Genomic DNA, 16547 nt, shown 5'->3' on the forward strand with positions numbered 1-16547 from the left:
GTTCCGGCAGGTTTTTACAGCTTCATATCACACTAATAATAATTAAATGACTCATCAATAATAATTCCTTATATTACAGGTCTGCTGAATGCTTGATTCTGATTGGCTGATGAACATGCTAAGGTGTGACATGATATCTATATAAACACACAGCTAAAGTAGTTTCAGTAGTTTTTTGAGCGCATTACAGCTCCTTATTCAAGTGTGCATTATTACCTAATATTTCAATGACTCATCGTCAATAATTCAAGTCGGTTGTATGCTTGATTCTGATTGGCTGATGAAAATTCTAAGGTGTGCCGTTATTTCCAGATAAATATGCAGATAAAGTAGTACTGGCAGGTTTTGAGAACATCACAGCTCCATATCACACTTCAGGTGTGCATTATTTCCCAATATTTCAACGACTCATTGTCAATAATTCAAAAGGTCTGTTAAATGCTTGATTCTGATTGGCTGATGAACATTCTAAGGACTTCCATTGTTTCCAGATAAATGTGCAGATAAAGTAGTTCTGGCAGGTTTTTGAGTGCATTACAGCTCCATATCACACTTCAGGTGTGCAATATCTCCTAATAATTCAACGACTCATCATCAATAAAGCTGCGGTCACATTGGACTTTTCTCCCCATAGACTTCTATTCATTTGCACGCAAATGCGTCAGACCGGAAAGTTTGTGCGTCAAGTTTCACAGGTGAACTGTGACCTGTGAAATCGCATCACTTGACTGCGTGAGACCAATCGAGGATCAAAACATGACTTCTATGGACAGAAATTTTAAATATGGACCAATCACTCGCTTTTTTTAAACATCTAATCATCTCGTTTAATCCCGCCCCTTTTCGCAGCACCGTATGACAGAATTTCGCAAGCTCAACCTCTAGTGTGACTGCAGCATAATTCCTTACTTATACTACTGGTCTGTTGAATGCTTGATTATCATCGGCTGATAAACATTCTAAGATGTGCTGTTATTTCCAAATAAATACACGGGTAAAGTAGTCCCGGCAGGTTTTACAGCTTTATATCACACTTCAGGTGTGCATTATTTCCTAATAACTCAATCGTGGATAATTCCATTTTTATCCAATAGGTCTGTTGAATGCTTGATTCTGATTGGCTGATGAACATTCTAAGATGTGCCGTTATTTCCAGATAAATACAAGGGTAAAGTAGTCCCGGGAGGTTTTACAGCTTTATATCACACTTCAGATGTGCATTATTTCCCAATAACTCACCTATTGGATAAGTTTGGAATTATCCACGGTTCTGTTGAATGCTTGATTTTGATTGGCAGGTAAACAATCCAAGGTGTGCTGTTATTTCCAAACCACCAATAATCAAGAATGCATGATAATGTGCTGTCATGGCTTTGCAATTTAAAAAAATGTAGTTATAATGGAAGTCAATGGGGCAAAAACATCCCCCAACATAACGAAAGGTTAGTAAATTTGCACAGTGTATTGTTGAGTTTTTTTTTTTCCAGTTTTAAAGAATTTTCCCAAAAAATATCTCAAAATGTCATGAGCTGTGTCAAAACATACCGAAAGGGTAGTAAATGTGAATAATATACAATGGTTAAAGAATGGCAGGAGCCCATCTGCTTGAATATCCATCAGCTCCTATAGAGCGACTGCTGCCCGCCCTCAGGGAGCCTTCAGGTAAACGCAGACCAATGCCTGGTGTCTGGAGGATATTATTATTTCCTTCCTGTCTAATGTCCATTATGGACGCCATGAGACAAGCAGCAGGCCTCCGCAATTCGATCCGACAAACAGCATGACGGTCAAACCCGTCTTTTTATCCTGTTTATTCACTTCTCCCCGTGTTCAATCTTGACTGACACGCTGATCTGTTTGTAGACGTCAGATCTGACTGCCTGTAGGGGCGGAAAAAGAGGAAAACATTAGCATAGCGGGGAAAGGTGTTGAATCTTCAGGAGACAATAGAGGGCAGATTAATATTCAAAACAGCGGCCTGTCATCGTGGGTAAATATGCAGACATGAATTGCTCCTGTTTTAAAGAGACTATTCAGTTTTAGATTATCAAAACAACCATTTGAATATAGTCTAGCTCAGGGGTGTCCAAACTTGGTCCTGGAGGGACAGTGACCTGTAGAGTTTTGCTCCAACTTGCTTAAACACAGCTGCCGCAAAAATTCTAGTATTTCTAGCAGGAACTTGATTAGCTGGTTCAGGGGTGGTTTATTAGGATGGAGCTAAACTCTTCAGGACACCGGCTCTCCAAGACCGAGTATGGACATCCCTGCCCTGCTGAAAAATCCAGCTTAAACCAGCCTAGGCTGGTTGGCTGGTTTTAGCTGGTCAACCAGGCTGGTTTAAGAGGGGTTTTGGCCACTTCCAGGCTGGTTTCCAGCCATTTCCAGCCTGGTCTTAGCTTGTCAGGCTGGAAAATGACCAGCTAAATCCAGCTAAAACCAGCTTGACCAGCCTAGCCAGGCTGGGAGCCCAGCCAAAACCAGCTATGTCCAGCTTAAAACAGGCTGGTCAAGCTGGTTTTAGCTGGATTTAGCTGGTTATTTTCATCCAGCCTGACCAGCTAAGACCAGGCTGAAAATGGCTGGAAACCAGCCTGGAAGTGGCCAAAACCCCTCTTAAACCATCCTGGTCGACCAGCTAAAACCAGCCAACCAGCCTAGGCTGGTTTAAGCTGGATTTTCTAGCAGGGTGGTCTAGCTACGTGTTTCAGCTAAACTTGGGGCTAATTTGGTAAGAAATATGTGAACAAATGGTACTAGTTGTGATAATAGTCTTCTTACCCTGCTCAAAAATCCAGCTTAAACCAGCCTCGGCTGGTTGCCTGGATTTAGCTGATTGACCAGCCTGGTTTTAGAAGGATTTTGGCCATTTCCAGGCTGGTTTCTATTAGAATATTTTTCTAGCTAATCATGCTAGCTGAACATGTTCTGGCTAATATGTTACAAAAATATGAACAAACAGTTCTAGTTGTGCTAATCGTCTTCTTTTATAGACAGATTTGTTTCAGATTAGCAAAACAACCAGCCTCACTAATCATGTTAGCTAAACTTTTTTGTGCTACGTGCAACCGTACTAAATGGTTGTAGTTGTGACAATGGTCATCTTTTTTTAGCTAGATAGTTTCAGATTAGAAAACCATGTATACAGTTTCGCTAATCGTGTTAGCTTAACTTGTTTTGGCTAATATGCTAAAATTATACACATATAAACTATTTTAGTTGTGCAAATAGCCTTCTTATCTGTTTAGTTTAGCATAAATATGATCTTGCTAATCATATTGGATAACATGTTGTGGCTAATTAACTATTTTAATACAATCAAGCTAATCAAGTGAGGTATATCCTTTAATTGAGACTAATTTGCTACAAAATGGTAAAATGGTTCTTTTATAGCTAGTTATCCGTTTTAGATTAGCAAAACAACCTAGCTAGCTTTTTGTTACATGTTAGCCACAACAGCTGTTTAGCCAATATGAAATTTGTTTGAAACAAACAGTTTAAATACAATCATGCTAATCATGTTAGCTAAACTGAAGTCGAGGCTAACTTGAGGCCATAGATATATACACTAGATATCGCATGGGGACCCTGAGCATGCATCAATAGCGCCGCCACATTGGTACAGTGCTCCCAGGACAAATGTCATTCAACCGCACTAGCCAAGACAGTGTTATTACGTGAAGATGCTGGACTTTAGCGCTGTCTACGGGTGGAGTAACGAGCAAACAAAGAAAACAAAGCACAAAGGCAGAACATTTCATAGGTAAGATTCAGTTTTTTACGTTTTTGTATGTTCTGAACTTTTGTGCTAATCAGGTAACGTTATTAATGATAACAGTCTCTTACTGCATTCACCATAAGGCAAAGCAGCTCCAACTCGCACTAAACACTCGGCTTAAGCTAGTTTTGTTGAATAAAATCAGCAAACAATGCAAAAGAAATATGACAACGAGATGCTGCGCTGCCGGAAACCTGTAGTATTGTCGGCTAACGTTAGTGAAAGAGTCGTTCAGGGGATTCATTCACAAACGAATCGCTCCCTCCGTCAGTATGAGAAGTGAAAGCAGGAGAGGAGCTGTGTTTCAGGACATGATTAGATCAAATTTAACAGGGAGGGTGAAAAGTACATTTCTGTACACACAAACACAAGCTTTTTGTCAGGAATGCCCGTGCGGTCACTGATCCATCAATGTAGAAAAGTGATGTAAAATTATAACTTTCGTAATTAGAAAAAAAAAAAACATACTATAACATCCAGGAAAACTCCCGATCATAGATATATGTGTTTATCTCTGGCTTTGTGTATATTTCTGGCCATAGTCCTCCACTGTACCTTGGTCCCGCATTCATTTCAAAGGAGCGCTACACTGTAGCAAGATGGCGGCGCTATTGACGCATTCCATCCAATAGACAACAATAGGCCAGGCGACATCTAATGTATATATCTATGACTTGAGGCTAACATGTTAAAATGTTGGTGATCAAATACTTTACATCTACACCACTGACTTTCTTCTATATTATTTTCTTCCCTCAGACTAGCATAGCAACCTTTCGAAAAAAAATATTGTTAATAATGGTAGCCAAACTGCTAGCTATAAAAGAATGCGAACAAATGTTTCTAGCTGTGCTAATGGTTTACTTTTACAGTCTCACTTGTTTTATCTCAGTCTCAGAGAAAATAAAGTTAAATAATACACTTTACCGCAGAGAATCTCAACAAGTTAGCTAAACTGCTGACATGTCTATAGCAAGCTAGCATAACACCAATCACCCCATTTGATAATGGCACAACAGAGCCATATATCAAAGAAAGTGCTGGCTAACTGCTTGCGTAAAATGTGTTACTAGCCTTGATGCTAATTACAGGCAGCATTAAAACGCCTCATGCAACTCCAATTTCTACTTCACAGCATTATTTACAGTTTAAAATAGCAGCTTATTTAATTCAGTGCTTTTTATTGCTCAAAATATAATTTCACAACCAAGTGTCCTTGAGCATAAAGCGCAAAAAGTAATTTTCTGGAATGCGTGTTGAATTAGCTCAGGTTGAAGAGGACTGATATCAGTTTATCCTCCCCGCTACACACACAAAGGCTTATTTTAGCCTTCAGAAAAGCTAAATTACATCACACCAGGGCACTTAGCATATCAGAATATGCCAGACAGTTTTATTTCTAAGAACTGTTTTCATTCATTCAGAAAAAAAAAAAAGATTTGATCAATATAGGGAATCAATCGGACGGAAATAAAGTAGGTGTTTTGCTAATTTGAGTTTGCAAGGGATTTACTTACCCAGTGACCCTACTAAAAAAACCCAGCTTAAACCAGCCTAGGTTTGATGGCTGGTTTAAGCTGGTTGACCAGGCTGGTTTTAGAGGGGTTTTGGCCATTTCCAGGCTGGTTTCCAGCCATTTCCAGCCTGGTCTTAGCTGGTCAGGCTGGAAAATGACCAGCTAACACCAGCTTGACCAGCCTAGCCAGGCTGGGAGCCCAGCTCAAACCAGCTATGTCCAGCTTAAACCAGGCTGGTCAAGCTGGTTTTAGCTGGATTTAGCTGGTCATTTTCCAGCCTGACCAGCTAAGACCAGGCTGGAAATGGCCAAAACCCCTCTAAAACCAGGTTGGTCAACCAGCTAAAACCAGCCTAGTCTGGTTTAAGCTGGATTTTTCAGCAGGGGAAACACCAAACTATTAGCTTAAACAGCTAGTTAAACTACTGGCTTCAGGATTTAAATTAAAATAAAGCCTCATTTCACATGTAATGTAATGTATATAGTGCGACGGCACACACAGGACAACGATGCCAGTGTGTTCACCACAATGAAAATAAAACATCATTTCACGTGTAATGTAATGTATATAGTGTATATATTGCATATGGCCATACACCCAAAGCGCTTCACAGTCATGAGGAGGGTCTCTCCACACCACCACCAGTGTCTAGCATCCACTTGGATGATGCGACGGCACTCACAGGACAACGATCCCAGTGTGTTCACAACACACCTGCTATTATAGTGATAGAGCCAATTCGATGGATGGGAATGTTTGGGAGGCCATAATGGGTAAGGGTCATTTGAGGGAATTTGGCCAGGACACTGGGGCAACACCCCTACTTTTTACGATTTTCAATGACCACAGAGAGTTTAGGTTTAATGTCTCATCCAAATGACGGCGCTCACTGACAGTATCGTGTTGCCTTCACTATACTGGGGTATTAGGACCCACACAGCAGGTTGAGCGCCCCCTGCTGGCCTCACTAACATCACTTCTAACAGCAACATAGTTTTCGCATGTGGCCTCCCATCTAGGTACTGACCAGGCTCAACCAGCCTGATCTCACGAGGAAACGCAAGTATTTTTTGTTTTGCCAATTTAGCGGCCAATTCGACTCCAAAGGTAGATACTGATAAGATCAGGGCCTGTAGTGTGGACTTTGGGGGTTTTATGATGTGGTCACATGTTGATTGGTCAGTTTGAAAGTCTCAGCATTGGTGGTCACATGGTCAAGAAAGATACAAAATAGGTGTTAAAGGGCCATGAAACCCCCTCGTTTCAGCAGGGTGTTTTCACACCTCTACTTTGGAAAAAGTCAGAAAAGTGGGCGTGTCCAGCTCTGTTTAGGGGGGAGTGTCGGAGGAACGAAAGTGGGATGGTGTGGGAGTGTCTATTTGGGCACGCGCGAGTTACAGTCAAAATACACACACGAGAAAGTGATGGTGTATTTTTTACAGTCATTGTGTTTAACCTACATGGACATCTGTAGTTGAATTATTTGCCAGATTATTAAATGTTGGACTTCAACTGCAGTTTGGCTCTTTCATTCAGGGAATTCATTCATGCCCCTCGCGACAAACGCGATATTTGATTCGAGGATCTGCTCTAAGCGTGTATTTTTCATGCAATGTTTGATACCGCACTGCGAATGAGAGAAAAAAAGCTCCGCAATTCCCGGAAACTTAGATGCACACGGCAGGTAGCGTCAGAAAGCCGCGTGTGTTATTCCGGTCACAAAATGCGGTGCTAACAAGTTTGCACTCAGTGCAATAGTTAACTTAATTCGATACGAACAAACTGAATAAACAATGAGCACTGGTCGCTCACTTACCAAATCTGTAGAGACAGGACAATCACCAGCAACTAGAGCCGCGTCTTTATTAAGAGAAGACTACAAGCAAATCCAGATTTCAGCGTTTGCAGATGAGAACAGCTCTCAGGTAAACAATAATCCTCCTTAGACACGTAAGTTATTGTTGTCGCGCGTCGCGTACACTGTTAATCCACACGTGAGTCTGAGCTCTCACAGAGAGAAAAGGAAAACGAAACTTAACTGCAGCAAACTATAAAAGCAACACTTCACGCTTGTTTTGCCAACACAACGTGGCGTCTCTGGTGTAAACAGTGACACTAATGAATATTAATGAAGTTGCAAAATAGAGCGCGCTGATTGGTTTGAACCAAGCCTTACTCATGCATTAATGCATCACACTGTAAGACGTAATAAGACTCACTCTGGCACAGACACTCAGTCTGCACGCTGGAATACACGCTATTATGTCATGGCCGAGACGCAGCTTCCAAAATTTGTTTCAAACAGGAAGTACGAATTTGCTTAAAATAACGCAAAAACAACCAATTTACACATTTTAGTGAAATATAGGTGTCCTAATAGTGTTTTTAGCAGTGTGGGACACATATACGACTGTCAACAGCTCAAAACATGTGTTTTGGTGTTTCGTGACCCTTTAAACTCTGGCTCTCTCTCTTTTCCTAGCCTGCTTCTCTCCTTCTCTGAAGTCTATCTTCTCTGACTCTACTGCAATCAGGCTTTTGGGCCTGCTCTCTTTGTCTCTCTCTCCCTCCCTCCGTGTCTCTCCTTCTACCTCTGGTAACTTTAATTTTACATTTAAGCTGGGTACAATTTATACCATATGTCTTATCATTTCATATTTTATCATTTTATACAGTATTTTGTTATTAATTCAGTTGTAACCATAGAGAATTATTGTCATTAAATCATTTAATTTTTAAGTATTTGTAAATTACTTTTGATTTAACATCAACACTTAATTGTTCCATATAGGAATACAATATAATCACATAATATCAACGCTCTCCCACATTTATAGCTATTAATACTGCCCTTATTTTCGTTTTTGGTATAAGATTGCAGAAGTATGGTTTGACTAGAAATGTAGTTTTTTACCATCCTGCTGATCACTTTTTAGTCACTCGGCAGAACTACAGTTCGAACCGCTGTGGTTTAAAGACCGTTCTTTACAAAGCGAAACTACTTAAGGGAGTCTGGTGCAATGCTAGCCCTTTAAATCTGAAAGCGAAAGTCGATGATGTCACGGACCCGGTGCCGGGTCTGCGGAGTTTAACTAGTAGCTAACAAGACTCTTACAAATATTGTAACACATAATGCAAACTACATGTTCAAGCACTCAACATGTACAAAAATACAGGGGTAAAGAAAAGTACACAAAGTAAGGCAAATGCATGCAACAATAAACATTGTACAATTACTAAAAATCCATTGCATAGAACAACACATTGCATTATTGGCATCTTATGATTATTTAAAAGATACTACAGAAATGCAATGTTTGTTTTAATTTGTAAACACTAAAGCATTTCAAGTAACTTACGAGTAATACAATACCTTTTTACAAGAAAAATACATCTTTTCACCTTTCAATGAACTTTTAGCGCTTAGACGTCTGGCAGTGTCATCTTTTCTACAGGGTTTTTGCTGGGTGGATGTGCTGTTTTCAACATTTACTTCACATGCCCTTTGTCAATGTTCAGTCATTCAGCTGCACTGAGAGTAAAAGCAGGTTTTTCTTTCTCTGTTATTGTGCTGTCAGAAACCGCACAGATGAATCAACCTGACTGAGAGAGAAAGGTTTCTCCGCCGGGTTTTACAAGATGAGTATAACCGCAGGTCGGAACCAGCTCCAAGTGGGTGGGACTAGAGCTCCGAGTGGGCTGTACAAACATCCTGATGTTTTGATTGGTTTACTTAATGTCTTGTACGTGTCATGGAGCTCAACCTATTGTGTTTTAACAACATCTACACCTCCTACAACCCTAAACCCAATTTCAGAGTAACCTGGTGCGTTTTATTAACGTCTACCACAACCCTAAACCCAACCTCACAGTAGCCTAGTGTGTCTTATTAGCATCTACACCTACACTAAACCCAATATCAGAGCAACCTACAGTAGTGTGTTTTATTAACGTCTACCACAACCCTGAACCCAACCTCACAGTAGCCTAGTGTGTCTTATTAGCATCTACACCTACACTAAACCCAATATCAGAGCAACCAAGTGTGTTTTATTAACGTCTACCACAACCCTAAACCCAACCTCACAGTAGCCTAGTGTGTCTTATTAGCATCTACACCTACACTAAACCCAATATCAGAGCAACCAAGTGTGTTTTATTAACGTCTACCACAACCCTAAACCCAACCTCACAGTAGCCTAGTGTGTCTTATTAGCATCTACACCTACACTAAACCCAATATCAGAGCAACCAAGTGTGTTTTCTTAACGTCTACCACAACCCTAAACCCAACCTCACAGTAGCCTAGTGTGTCTTATTAGCATTTACACCTACACTAAACCCAATATCAGAGCAACCTAGTGTGTTTTCTTAACGTCTACCACAACCCTAAACCCAACCTCACAGTAGCCTAGTGTGTCTTATTAGCATTTACACCTACACTAAACCCAATATCAGAGCAACCTACAGTAGTGTGTTTTATTAACGTCTACCACAACCCTAAACCCAACCTCATAGTAGCCTAGTGTGTCTTATTAGCATTTACACCTACACTAAACCCAATATCAGAGCAACCTACAGTAGTGTGTTTTCTTAACGTCTACCACAACCCTAAACCCAACCTCACAGTAGCCTAGTGTGTCTTATTAGCATCTACACCTACACTAAACCCAATATCAGAGCAACCTACAGTAGTGTGTTTTATTAACGTCTACCACAACCCTAAACCCAACCTCATAGTAGCCTAGTGTGTCTTATTAGCATCTACACCTACACTAAACCCAATATCAGAGCAACCTACAGTAGTGTGTTTTATTAACGTCTACCACAACCCTAAACCCAACCTCACAGTAGCCTAGTGTGTCTTATTAGCATCTACACCTACACTAAACCCAATATCAGAGCAACCAAGTGTGTTTTCTTAACGTCTACCACAACCCTAAACCCAACCTCACAGTAGCCTAGTGTGTCTTATTAGCATCTACACCTACACTAAACCCAATATCAGAGCAACCAAGTGTGTTTTCTTAACGTCTACCACAACCCTAAACCCAACCTCACAGTAGCCTAGTGTGTCTTATTAGCATCTACACCTACACTAAACCCAATATCAGAGCAACCTACAGTAGTGTGTTTTATTAACGTCTACCACAACCCTAAACCCAACCTCACAGTAGCCTAGTGTGTCTTATTAGCATCTACACCTACACTAAACCCAATATCAGAGCAACCAAGTGTGTTTTATTAACGTCTACCACAACCCTAAACCCAACCTCACAGTAGCCTAGTGTGTCTTATTAGCATCTACACCTACACTAAACCCAATATCAGAGCAACCAAGTGTGTTTTCTTAACGTCTACCACAACCCTAAACCCAACCTCACAGTAGCCTAGTGTGTCTTATTAGCATCTACACCTACACTAAACCCAATATCAGAGCAACCAAGTGTGTTTTCTTAACGTCTACCACAACCCTAAACCCAACCTCACAGTAGCCTAGTGTGTCTTATTAGCATCTACACCTACACTAAACCCAATATCAGAGCAACCAAGTGTGTTTTCTTAACGTCTACCACAACCCTAAACCCAACCTCACAGTAGCCTAGTGTGTCTTATTAGCATTTACACCTACACTAAACCCAATATCAGAGCAACCAAGTGTGTTTTCTTAACGTCTACCACAACCCTAAACCCAACCTCACAGTAGCCTAGTGTGTCTTATTAGCATCTACACCTACACTAAACCCAATATCAGAGCAACCTACAGTAGTGTGTTTTATTAACGTCTACCACAACCCTAAACCCAACCTCACAGTAGCCTAGTGTGTCTTATTAGCATCTACACCTACACTAAACCCAATATCAGAGCAACCAAGTGTGTTTTATTAACGTCTACCACAACCCTAAACCCAACCTCACAGTAGCCTAGTGTGTCTTATTAGCATCTACACCTACACTAAACCCAATATCAGAGCAACCTACAGTAGTGTGTTTTATTAACGTCTACCACAACCCTAAACCCAACCTCACAGTAGCCTAGTGTGTCTTATTAGCATCTACACCTACACTAAACCCAATATCAGAGCAACCTACAGTAGTGTGTTTTATTAACGTCTACCACAACCCTAAACCCAACCTCACAGTAGCCTAGTGTGTCTTATTAGCATCTACACCTACACTAAACCCAATATCAGAGCAACCAAGTGTGTTTTATTAACGTCTACCACAACCCTAAACCCAACCTCACAGTAGCCTAGTGTGTCTTATTAGCATTTACACCTACACTAAACCCAATATCAGAGCAACCTACAGTAGTGTGTTTTATTAACGTCTACCACAACCCTGAACCCAACCTCACAGTAGCCTAGTGTGTCTTATTAGCATCTAAACCTACACTAAATCCAATATCAGAGCAACCTAGTGTGTTTTCTTAACGTCTACCACAACCCTAAACCCAACCTCACAGTAGCCTAGTGTGTCTTATTAGCATCTACACCTACACTAAACCCAATATCAGAGCAACCTACAGTAGTGTGTTTTATTAACGTCTACCACAACCCTGAACCCAACCTCACAGTAGCCTAGTGTGTCTTATTAGCATCTACACCTACACTAAACCCAATATCAGAGCAACCTACAGTAGTGTGTTTTATTAACGTCTACCACAACCCTAAACCCAACCTCACAGTAGCCTAGTGTGTCTTATTAGCATCTACACCTACACTAAACCCAATATCAGAGCAACCTACAGTAGTGTGTTTTATTAACGTCTACCACAACCCTAAACCCAACCTCACAGTAGCCTAGTGTGTCTTATTAGCATTTACACCTACACTAAACCCAATATCAGAGCAACCAAGTGTGTTTTCTTAACGTCTACCACAACCCTAAACCCAACCTCACAGTAGCCTAGTGTGTCTTATTAGCATTTACACCTACACTAAACCCAATAACAGAGCAACCAAGTGTGTTTTCTTAACGTCTACCACAACCCTAAACCCAACCTCACAGTAGCCTAGTGTGTCTTATTAGCATCTACACCTACACTAAACCCAATATCAGAGCAACCTACAGTAGTGTGTTTTATTAACGTCTACCACAACCCTGAACCCAACCTCACAGTAGCCTAGTGTGTCTTATTAGCATCTACACCTACACTAAACCCAATATCAGAGCAACCTACAGTAGTGTGTTTTATTAACGTCTACCACAACCCTAAACCCAACCTCACAGTAGCCTAGTGTGTCTTATTAGCATCTACACCTACACTAAACCCAATATCAGAGCAACCAAGTGTGTTTTATTAACGTCTACCACAACCCTAAACCCAACCTCACAGTAGCCTAGTGTGTCTTATTAGCATTTACACCTACACTAAACCCAATATCAGAGCAACCTACAGTAGTGTGTTTTATTAACGTCTACCACAACCCTGAACCCAACCTCACAGTAGCCTAGTGTGTCTTATTAGCATCTACACCTACACTAAACCCAATATCAGAGCAACCTACAGTAGTGTGTTTTATTAACGTCTACCACAACCCTAAACCCAACCTCACAGTAGCCTAGTGTGTCTTATTAGCATCTACACCTACACTAAACCCAATATCAGAGCAACCTACAGTAGTGTGTTTTATTAACGTCTACCACAACCCTAAACCCAACCTCACAGTAGCCTAGTGTGTCTTATTAGCATTTACACCTACACTAAACCCAATATCAGAGCAACCTACAGTAGTGTGTTTTATTAACGTCTACCACAACCCTAAACCCAACCTCATAGTAGCCTAGTGTGTCTTATTAGCATTTACACCTACACTAAACCCAATATCAGAGCAACCAAGTGTGTTTTCTTAACGTCTACCACAACCCTAAACCCAACCTCACAGTAGCCTAGTGTGTCTTATTAGCATTTACACCTACACTAAACCCAATAACAGAGCAACCAAGTGTGTTTTCTTAACGTCTACCACAACCCTAAACCCAACCTCACAGTAGCCTAGTGTGTCTTATTAGCATCTACACCTACACTAAACCCAATATCAGAGCAACCAAGTGTGTTTTCTTAACGTCTACCACAACCCTAAACCCAACCTCACAGTAGCCTAGTGTGTCTTATTAGCATCTACACCTACACTAAACCCAATATCAGAGCAACCTACAGTAGTGTGTTTTATTAACGTCTACCACAACCCTAAACCCAACCTCACAGTCGCCTGTTGTGTCTTATTAGCATCTACACCTAACCTAAACCGGACTCCATCCACCCGCATGTGATTCACCTCATTGCTTCTGGTGTTGTAATTTGAGCATTTATCTGCTTTAATTGCTTTGCTAATGATGAAGAAACAGCCCGAGCGCGTGTTTGTGTGTAATGCGCTATTAGGGGAAAACAGAGGCGCGCGCACGGCAGGCTCAACGGGAGACGTCAATAGAGAATTCAGACATTTCTCTGTGGATAAACACTTAAAGCCTGCATTTACATTCGCTGCCTGCTTTATGATACCATCAGGACACGATAAACAGCGGAGAGGCGATTAACTGCGCTTTAAAGCCAGGCCTAATGTGCGAAAGCAAATATACTAATATTTGTTGTGCGGTTCAGGGGGGAAGATTGAAAAAAAAAAAACACTGAATAAAATAATCAGGTGTGAACCACATAGAAAAATAATAATAATAATGGAAAGGTATCATTTAAAATATAATAATAATTGAGTGTTACTTGTCATATTTATCAATTAATAATTATTTATTAAATACAAATACTTAATAAAAATACATATTTATAAATATTAATTACTCTATGCAAATTATATAAGACTATTTCAATTAAAATATACTTTAATTAATAACCCATTTTTAATTAATATTACAAAAATGCAATATCACACTCGTAGCAGTGCTATTTGGCTCTATATCATCACTGGTGGGACACTCAGCCTGCAGCCTCATGCCAACGCACACCTCCCTTCAGTGTTGATATCCAGCCATATCGCACTGCTACGAGTGTGATATTGCACTTCTACAACACTTCGACGGCATAATCGTGTATTTAAAACAAAGTCAAACACGGGAAGTCTTAACATCTTTTTTTTACGAGGAACTACTTTCTTCCGCTGTTCATTCACATCTGCAGCTGAAGTCAGAACAGCAGAAACTAATTGTACTTCCCAATCGTCACTTTAGAGCTAGTGTTTGAATGATTCTCTAGCGTAATGTCTAAAGTGAATACAAAACAGCTGACTTTGCTCACATTTTAAGATAAGGCTGAACGGCATGAAATGCCATCAGTCTGGAGACATTTCCTAGTATGTGTTGCAATCAGGATATCACAATAATTAACCCCGAATGAGTCAAAGCAAAGCAAACACTAGCAGATTACTATAGTATAAATACAGCACTACAGCATAAGAAAGAGAGGGATCGACGTCACTTACCTGTTTTATAATGATTTGATCAGCTGTAGTTTAAATTACGCTGAGTTTTTTATCCTCTAAGGCAGGGATGTCCAAACTACGGCAAGAATGAACGTAATTCAATAAATAACCAGAGGGTGTCGTTATTACATGCATTCAATTAAAAAGCAGTTCTTGTTATGATCTAGTCTATCTATCTGTCTGTCTGTCTATATATACTCACAGTTTAAGTCAGAATTATTAGCCCCTCTTTGATTTATTTCTTCTTTTTTAAATATTTCCCAAATTATATTTAACAGAGCAAGGAAATTGTCACAGTATGTCTGATAATATTTTTTTCCTGGAGAAAGACTTACTTGTTTTATTTCGCCTAGAATAAAAGCAGTTTTTAATTTTTTATGAACCATTTTAAGGTCAAAATTATTAGCCCCTTAAGTCTTCAGAACAAACCAAAATAACTTGCCTAATTACCTTAACTTGACTAAATAACTTAATTAACCTAGTTAAGCCTTTAAATGTCACTTTAAGCTGTATAGTAGTTTCTTGAAAAATATCTAGTCAAATATTATTTACTGTCATCATGACAAAGATAAAATAAATCAGTTATTAGAGATGAGTTATTAGAAAGATAAAGTTATTAAAGATGAGTTATTAAACTATTATGTTTAGAAATGTGTGGAAGTTCTGACTTCAACTACATATATATATATATATATATATATATATATATATATATATATATATATATATATATATATATATATATATATATATATATATATATATATATATATATATATATATAAGCGTGTCTGTGTTATGTATGTAAAAGTTGGCCCACGACAACGTTTTTTTTTTTTTTGCATCTGGCCCTCGGCCCAAAAAGTTTAGACACCCCTGCTCTAAGGGCTTCTCATGCAGTCTCTGTGGCTGAAGTCTACTAATGTAATGTAAGCCTAAAGTACAGTGAAGATACGGCTAATGAGATTTGATAGCTTGATTCTATTTCATTATAATAGTTACTAATTTTAATAAGCTGAACTGTTTGCTAATGTATTTGCTGCTAATGTACACTATTTATTTTTTATTTTGTTAATAATACCCCGCTGTAAAATCCAGCTTAAACCAGCCTAGGCTGGTTGGCTGGTTTTAGCTGGTTGACCAGCCTAGTTTTAGAGGGGTTTTGGCCATTTCCAGGCTGGTTTCCAGCCATTTCCAGCCTGGTCTTAGAAAAATGACCAGCTAAATCCAGCTAAAACCAGCTTGACCAGCCTGGTTTAAGCTGGACATAGCTGGTTTTGGCTGGACTCCCAGCCTGGCTAGGCTGGTCAAGCTGGTTTTAGCTGGTCATCTCCCAGCCTGACCAGCTAAGACCAGGCTGGAAATGGCTAGAAACCAGCCTGGAAATGGCCAAAACCCCTTTAAAACCAGGCTAGTTGACCAGCTAAAACCAGCCAACCAGCTTAGGCTGGTTTAAGCTGGATTTTTCTGTAGGGTAATAATAATAATAAAACACATTATTGAGCGTTTAACTGATTATTTACAATGATAGTGCTCCAGAAGAACAGATTTAGTCATTTGGAACTTATTATGATGGGCATATCCCTTATTTTCACATCCCAATGTTGACGGGTATGTTCATAAGACTGAATCACTCTTGTGAATCGGTAAATAAAAATGATTCAGTTCATAAACTTGCATGTTTTTGTTCTGTTTATTACAAAAGAGACTCGTTCAAGTTTTATAATGTGACACTGACCGAGTGATTTGTCTCTGATTAAATCATAAATGACAACACTTTCAGACTTTTTAGCACATCTTTCGTCAGAATCATTA

At 39.7% G+C, this 16547-nt stretch overlaps 1 long non-coding RNA gene across 4 annotated transcripts in view; it reads right to left on the minus strand.

Annotated features, from left to right (window-relative positions):
* Positions 1-780: 780 nt before the first annotated feature.
* Positions 781-16547, minus strand: part of LOC141380134 (uncharacterized) — a 71245-nt gene continuing 55478 nt past the window's right edge. For all 4 annotated transcript variants that reach the window (XR_012397630.1, XR_012397633.1, XR_012397631.1 and 1 more), the window contains 2 exons: positions 14733-14808; positions 781-1880 (listed from right to left, as the gene is read on the minus strand). This is a non-coding gene — a long non-coding RNA (uncharacterized lncRNA). The remainder of the gene's footprint in view (positions 1881-14732; positions 14809-16547) is intronic.

Source organism: Danio rerio, chromosome 22, assembly GCF_049306965.1.
Source record: "Danio rerio strain Tuebingen ecotype United States chromosome 22, GRCz12tu, whole genome shotgun sequence".
Lineage (NCBI taxonomy): Eukaryota > Metazoa > Chordata > Actinopteri > Cypriniformes > Danionidae > Danio > Danio rerio.